The sequence below is a fragment of the Ranitomeya imitator genome, unplaced genomic scaffold, assembly GCF_032444005.1.
Source record: "Ranitomeya imitator isolate aRanImi1 unplaced genomic scaffold, aRanImi1.pri SCAFFOLD_569, whole genome shotgun sequence".
In the NCBI taxonomy this organism is placed as follows: domain Eukaryota; kingdom Metazoa; phylum Chordata; class Amphibia; order Anura; family Dendrobatidae; genus Ranitomeya; species Ranitomeya imitator.
In genome coordinates this window covers 281,415-287,925 of record NW_027193791.1, presented here as the reverse complement: position 1 = coordinate 287,925, position 6,511 = coordinate 281,415, and positions in this window count along the sequence as shown.

Genomic DNA, 6,511 nt, shown 5'->3' with positions numbered 1-6,511 from the left:
ACTTCTCCATGCATTTTATGCATTGGTAAAAGCACTATGATGAAAAGTGTGATATGTTTTCAGGTATCTCCTATACTAATAGAGCCACATGCTCACCGGTTTGCCACATGATGTAGGCCTATGGACTGAACAAGAAACCACCAAAAATTTTAACCAGTCATCGTTCTCACAACACTGAGGACCAGTCATTCGAAATGACTTCTCCATGCATTTTATGCATTGGTAAAAGCACTATGATGAAAAGTGTGATATGTTTTCAGGTATCTCCTATACTAATAGAGCCACATGCTCACCGGTTTGCCACATGATGTAGGCCTATGGACTGAACAAGAAACCACCAAAAATTTTAACCAGTCATCGTTCTCACAACACTGAGGACCAGTCATTCGAAATGACTTCTCCATGCATTTTATGCATTGGTAAAAGCACTATGATGAAAAGTGTGATATGTTTTCAGGTATCTCCTATACTAATAGAGCCACATGCTCACCGGTTTGCCACATGATGTAGGCCTATGGACTGAACAAGAAACCACCAAAAATTTTAACCAGTCATCGTTCTCACAACACTGAGGACCAGTCATTCGAAATGACTTCTCCATGCATTTTATGCATTGGTAAAAGCACTATGATGAAAAGTGTGATATGTTTTCAGGTATCTCCTATACTAATAGAGCCACATGCTCACCGGTTTGCCACATGATGTAGGCCTATGGACTGAACAAGAAACCACCAAAAATTTTAACCAGTCATCGTTCTCACAACACTGAGGACCAGTCATTCGAAATGACTTCTCCATGCATTTTATGCATTGGTAAAAGCACTATGATGAAAAGTGTGATATGTTTTCAGGTATCTCCTGCATTGGTAAAAGCACTATGATTGAAAAGTGTGATATGTTTTCAGGTATCTCCTATACTAATAGAGCCACATGCTCACCGGTTTGCCACATGATGTAGGCCTATGGACTGAACAAGAAACCACCAAAAATTTTAACCAGTCATCGTTCTCACAACACTGAGGACCAGTCATTCGAAATGACTTCTCCATGCATTTTATGCATTGGTAAAAGCACTATGATGAAAAGTGTGATATGTTTTCAGGTATCTCCTATACTAATAGAGCCACATGCTCACCGGTTTGCCACATGATGTAGGCCTATGGACTGAACAAGAAACCACCAAAAATTTTAACCAGTCATCGTTCTCACAACACTGAGGACCAGTCATTCGAAATGACTTCTCCATGCATTTTATGCATTGGTAAAAGCACTATGATGAAAAGTGTGATATGTTTTCAGGTATCTCCTATACTAATAGAGCCACATGCTCACCGGTTTGCCACATGATGTAGGCCTATGGACTGAACAAGAAACCACCAAAAATTTTAACCAGTCATCGTTCTCACAACACTGAGGACCAGTCATTCGAAATGACTTCTCCATGCATTTTATGCATTGGTAAAAGCACTATGATGAAAAGTGTGATATGTTTTCAGGTATCTCCTATACTAATAGAGCCACATGCTCACCGGTTTGCCACATGATGTAGGCCTATGGACTGAACAAGAAACCACCAAAAATTTTAACCAGTCATCGTTCTCACAACACTGAGGACCAGTCATTCGAAATGACTTCTCCATGCATTTTATGCATTGGTAAAAGCACTATGATGAAAAGTGTGATATGTTTTCAGGTATCTCCTATACTAATAGAGCCACATGCTCACCGGTTTGCCACATGATGTAGGCCTATGGACTGAACAAGAAACCACCAAAAATTTTAACCAGTCATCGTTCTCACAACACTGAGGACCAGTCATTCGAAATGACTTCTCCATGCATTTTATGCATTGGTAAAAGCACTATGATGAAAAGTGTGATATGTTTTCAGGTATCTCCTATACTAATAGAGCCACATGCTCACCGGTTTGCCACATGCTGTAGGCCTATGGACTGAACAAGAAACCACCAAAAATTTTAACCAGTCATCGTTCTCACAACACTGAGGACCAGTCATTCGAAATGACTTCTCCATGCATTTTATGCATTGGTAAAAGCACTATGATGAAAAGTGTGATATATTTTCAGGTATCTCCTATACTAATAGAGCCACATGCTCACCGGTTTGCCACATGCTGTAGGCCTATGGACTGAACAAGAAACCACCAAAAATTTTAACCAGTCATCGTTCTCACAACACTGAGGACCAGTCATTCGAAATGACTTCTCCATGCATTTTATGCATTGGTAAAAGCACTATGATGAAAAGTGTGATATGTTTTCAGGTATCTCCTATACTAATAGAGCCACATGCTCACCGGTTTGCCACATGATGTAGGCCTATGGACTGAACAAGAAACCACCAAAAATTTTAACCAGTCATCGTTCTCACAACACTGAGGACCAGTCATTCGAAATGACTTCTCCATGCATTTTATGCATTGGTAAAAGCACTATGATGAAAAGTGTGATATGTTTTCAGGTATCTCCTATAATAATAATAATAATAATCTTTATTTTTATATAGCGCTAACATATTCCGCAGCGCTTTACAGTTTTTGCACACATTATCATCACTGTCCCCGATAGGGCTCACAATCTAGAATCCCTATCAGTATGTCTTTTGAATGTGGGAGGAAACCGGAGTGCCCGGAGGAAACCCACGCAAACACGGAGAGAACATACAAACTCTTTGCAGATGTTGTCCTGGGTGGGATTAGAACCCAGGACCCCAGCGCTGCAAGGCTGCTGTGCTAACCACTGCGCCACCGTGCTGCATTGGTAAAAGCACTATGATGAAAAGTGTGATATGTTTTCAGGTATCTCCTATACTAATAGAGCCACATGCTCACCGGTTTGCCACATGATGTAGGCCTATGGACTGAACAAGAAACCACCAAAAATTTTAACCAGTCATCGTTCTCACAACACTGAGGACCAGTCATTCGAAATGACTTCTCCATGCATTTTATGCATTGGTAAAAGCACTATGATGAAAAGTGTGATATGTTTTCAGGTATCTCCTATACTAATAGAGCCACATGCTCACCGGTTTGCCACATGATGTAGGCCTATGGACTGAACAAGAAACCACCAAAAATTTTAACCAGTCATCGTTCTCACAACACTGAGGACCAGTCATTCGAAATGACTTCTCCATGCATTTTATGCATTGGTAAAAGCACTATGATTGAAAAGTGTGATATGTTTTCAGGTATCTCCTATACTAATAGAGCCACATGCTCACCGGTTTGCCACATGATGTAGGCCTATGGACTGAACAAGAAACCACCAAAAATTTTAACCAGTCATCGTTCTCACAACACTGAGGACCAGTCATTCGAAATGACTTCTCCATGCATTTTATGCATTGGTAAAAGCACTATGATGAAAAGTGTGATATGTTTTCAGGTATCTCCTATACTAATAGAGCCACATGCTCACCGGTTTGCCACATGATGTAGGCCTATGGACTGAACAAGAAACCACCAAAAATTTTAACCAGTCATCGTTCTCACAACACTGAGGACCAGTCATTCGAAATGACTTCTCCATGCATTTTATGCATTGGTAAAAGCACTATGATGAAAAGTGTGATATGTTTTCAGGTATCTCCTATACTAATAGAGCCACATGCTCACCGGTTTGCCACATGATGTAGGCCTATGGACTGAACAAGAAACCACCAAAAATTTTAACCAGTCATCGTTCTCACAACACTGAGGACCAGTCATTCGAAATGACTTCTCCATGCATTTTATGCATTGGTAAAAGAACTATGATGAAAAGTGTGATATGTTTTCAGGTATCTCCTATACTAATAGAGCCACATGCTCACCGGTTTGCCACATGATGTAGGCCTATGGACTGAACAAGAAACCACCAAAAATTTTAACCAGTCATCGTTCTCACAACACTGAGGACCAGTCATTCGAAATGACTTCTCCATGCATTTTATGCATTGGTAAAAGCACTATGATGAAAAGTGTGATATGTTTTCAGGTATCTCCTATACTAATAGAGCCACATGCTCACCGGTTTGCCACATGATGTAGGCCTATGGACTGAACAAGAAACCACCAAAAATTTTAACCAGTCATCGTTCTCACAACACTGAGGACCAGTCATTCGAAATGACTTCTCCATGCATTTTATGCATTGGTAAAAGCACTATGATGAAAAGTGTGATATGTTTTCAGGTATCTCCTATACTAATAGAGCCACATGCTCACCGGTTTGCCACATGATGTAGGCCTATGGACTGAACAAGAAACCACCAAAAATTTTAACCAGTCATCGTTCTCACAACACTGAAGACCAGTCATTCGAAATGACTTCTCCATGCATTTTATGCATTGGTAAAAGCACTATGATGAAAAGTGTGATATGTTTTCAGGTATCTCCTATACTAATAAAGCCACATGCTCACCGGTTTGCCACATGATGTAGGCCTATGGACTGAACAAGAAACCACCAAAAATTTTAACCAGTCATCGTTCTCACAACACTGAGGACCAGTCATTCGAAATGACTTCTCCATGCATTTTATGCATTAATAAAAGCACTATGATGAAAAGTGTGATATGTTTTCAGGTATCTCCTATACTAATAGAGCCACATGCTCACCGGTTTGCCACATGATGTAGGCCTATGGACTGAACAAGAAACCACCAAAAATTTTAACCAGTCATCGTTCTCACAACACTGAGGACCAGTCATTCGAAATGACTTCTCCATGCATTTTATGCATTGGTAAAAGCACTATGATTGAAAAGTGTGATATGTTTTCAGGTATCTCCTATACTAATAGAGCCACATGCTCACCGGTTTGCCACATGATGTAGGCCTATGGACTGAACAAGAAACCACCAAAAATTTTAACCAGTCATCGTTCTCACAACACTGAGGACCAGTCATTCGAAATGACTTCTCCATGCATTTTATGCATTGGTAAAAGCACTATGATGAAAAGTGTGATATGTTTTCAGGTATCTCCTATACTAATAGAGCCACATGCTCACCGGTTTGCCACATGATGTAGGCCTATGGACTGAACAAGAAACCACCAAAAATTTTAACCAGTCATCGTTCTCACAACACTGAGGACCAGTCATTCGAAATGACTTCTCCATGCATTTTATGCATTGGTAAAAGCACTATGATGAAAAGTGTGATATGTTTTCAGGTATCTCCTATACTAATAGAGCCACATGCTCACCGGTTTGCCACATGATGTAGGCCTATGGACTGAACAAGAAACCACCAAAAATTTTAACCAGTCATCGTTCTCACAACACTGAGGACCAGTCATTCGAAATGACTTCTCCATGCATTTTATGCATTGGTAAAAGAACTATGATGAAAAGTGTGATATGTTTTCAGGTATCTCCTATACTAATAGAGCCACATGCTCACCGGTTTGCCACATGATGTAGGCCTATGGACTGAACAAGAAACCACCAAAAATTTTAACCAGTCATCGTTCTCACAACACTGAGGACCAGTCATTCGAAATGACTTCTCCATGCATTTTATGCATTGGTAAAAGCACTATGATGAAAAGTGTGATATGTTTTCAGGTATCTCCTATACTAATAGAGCCACATGCTCACCGGTTTGCCACATGATGTAGGCCTATGGACTGAACAAGAAACCACCAAAAATTTTAACCAGTCATCGTTCTCACAACACTGAGGACCAGTCATTCGAAATGACTTCTCCATGCATTTTATGCATTGGTAAAAGCACTATGATGAAAAGTGTGATATGTTTTCAGGTATCTCCTATACTAATAGAGCCACATGCTCACCGGTTTGCCACATGCTGTAGGCCTATGGACTGAACAAGAAACCACCAAAAATTTTAACCAGTCATCGTTCTCACAACACTGAGGACCAGTCATTCGAAATGACTTCTCCATGCATTTTATGCATTGGTAAAAGCACTATGATGAAAAGTGTGATATATTTTCAGGTATCTCCTATACTAATAGAGCCACATGCTCACCGGTTTGCCACATGCTGTAGGCCTATGGACTGAACAAGAAACCACCAAAAATTTTAACCAGTCATCGTTCTCACAACACTGAGGACCAGTCATTCGAAATGACTTCTCCATGCATTTTATGCATTGGTAAAAGCACTATGATGAAAAGTGTGATATGTTTTCAGGTATCTCCTATACTAATAGAGCCACATGCTCACCGGTTTGCCACATGATGTAGGCCTGTGGACTGAACAAGAAACCACCAAAAATTTTAACCAGTCATCGTTCTCACAACACTGAGGACCAGTCATTCGAAATGACTTCTCCATGCATTTTATGCATTGGTAAAAGCACTATGATGAAAAGTAACATAGTTAGTAAGGCCGAAAAAAGACATTTGTCCATCCAGTTCAGCCTATATTCCATCATAATAAATACCCAGATCTACGTCCTTCTACAGAACCTAATAATTGTATGATACAATATTGTTCTGCTCCAGGAAGACATCCAGGCCTCTCTTGAACCCC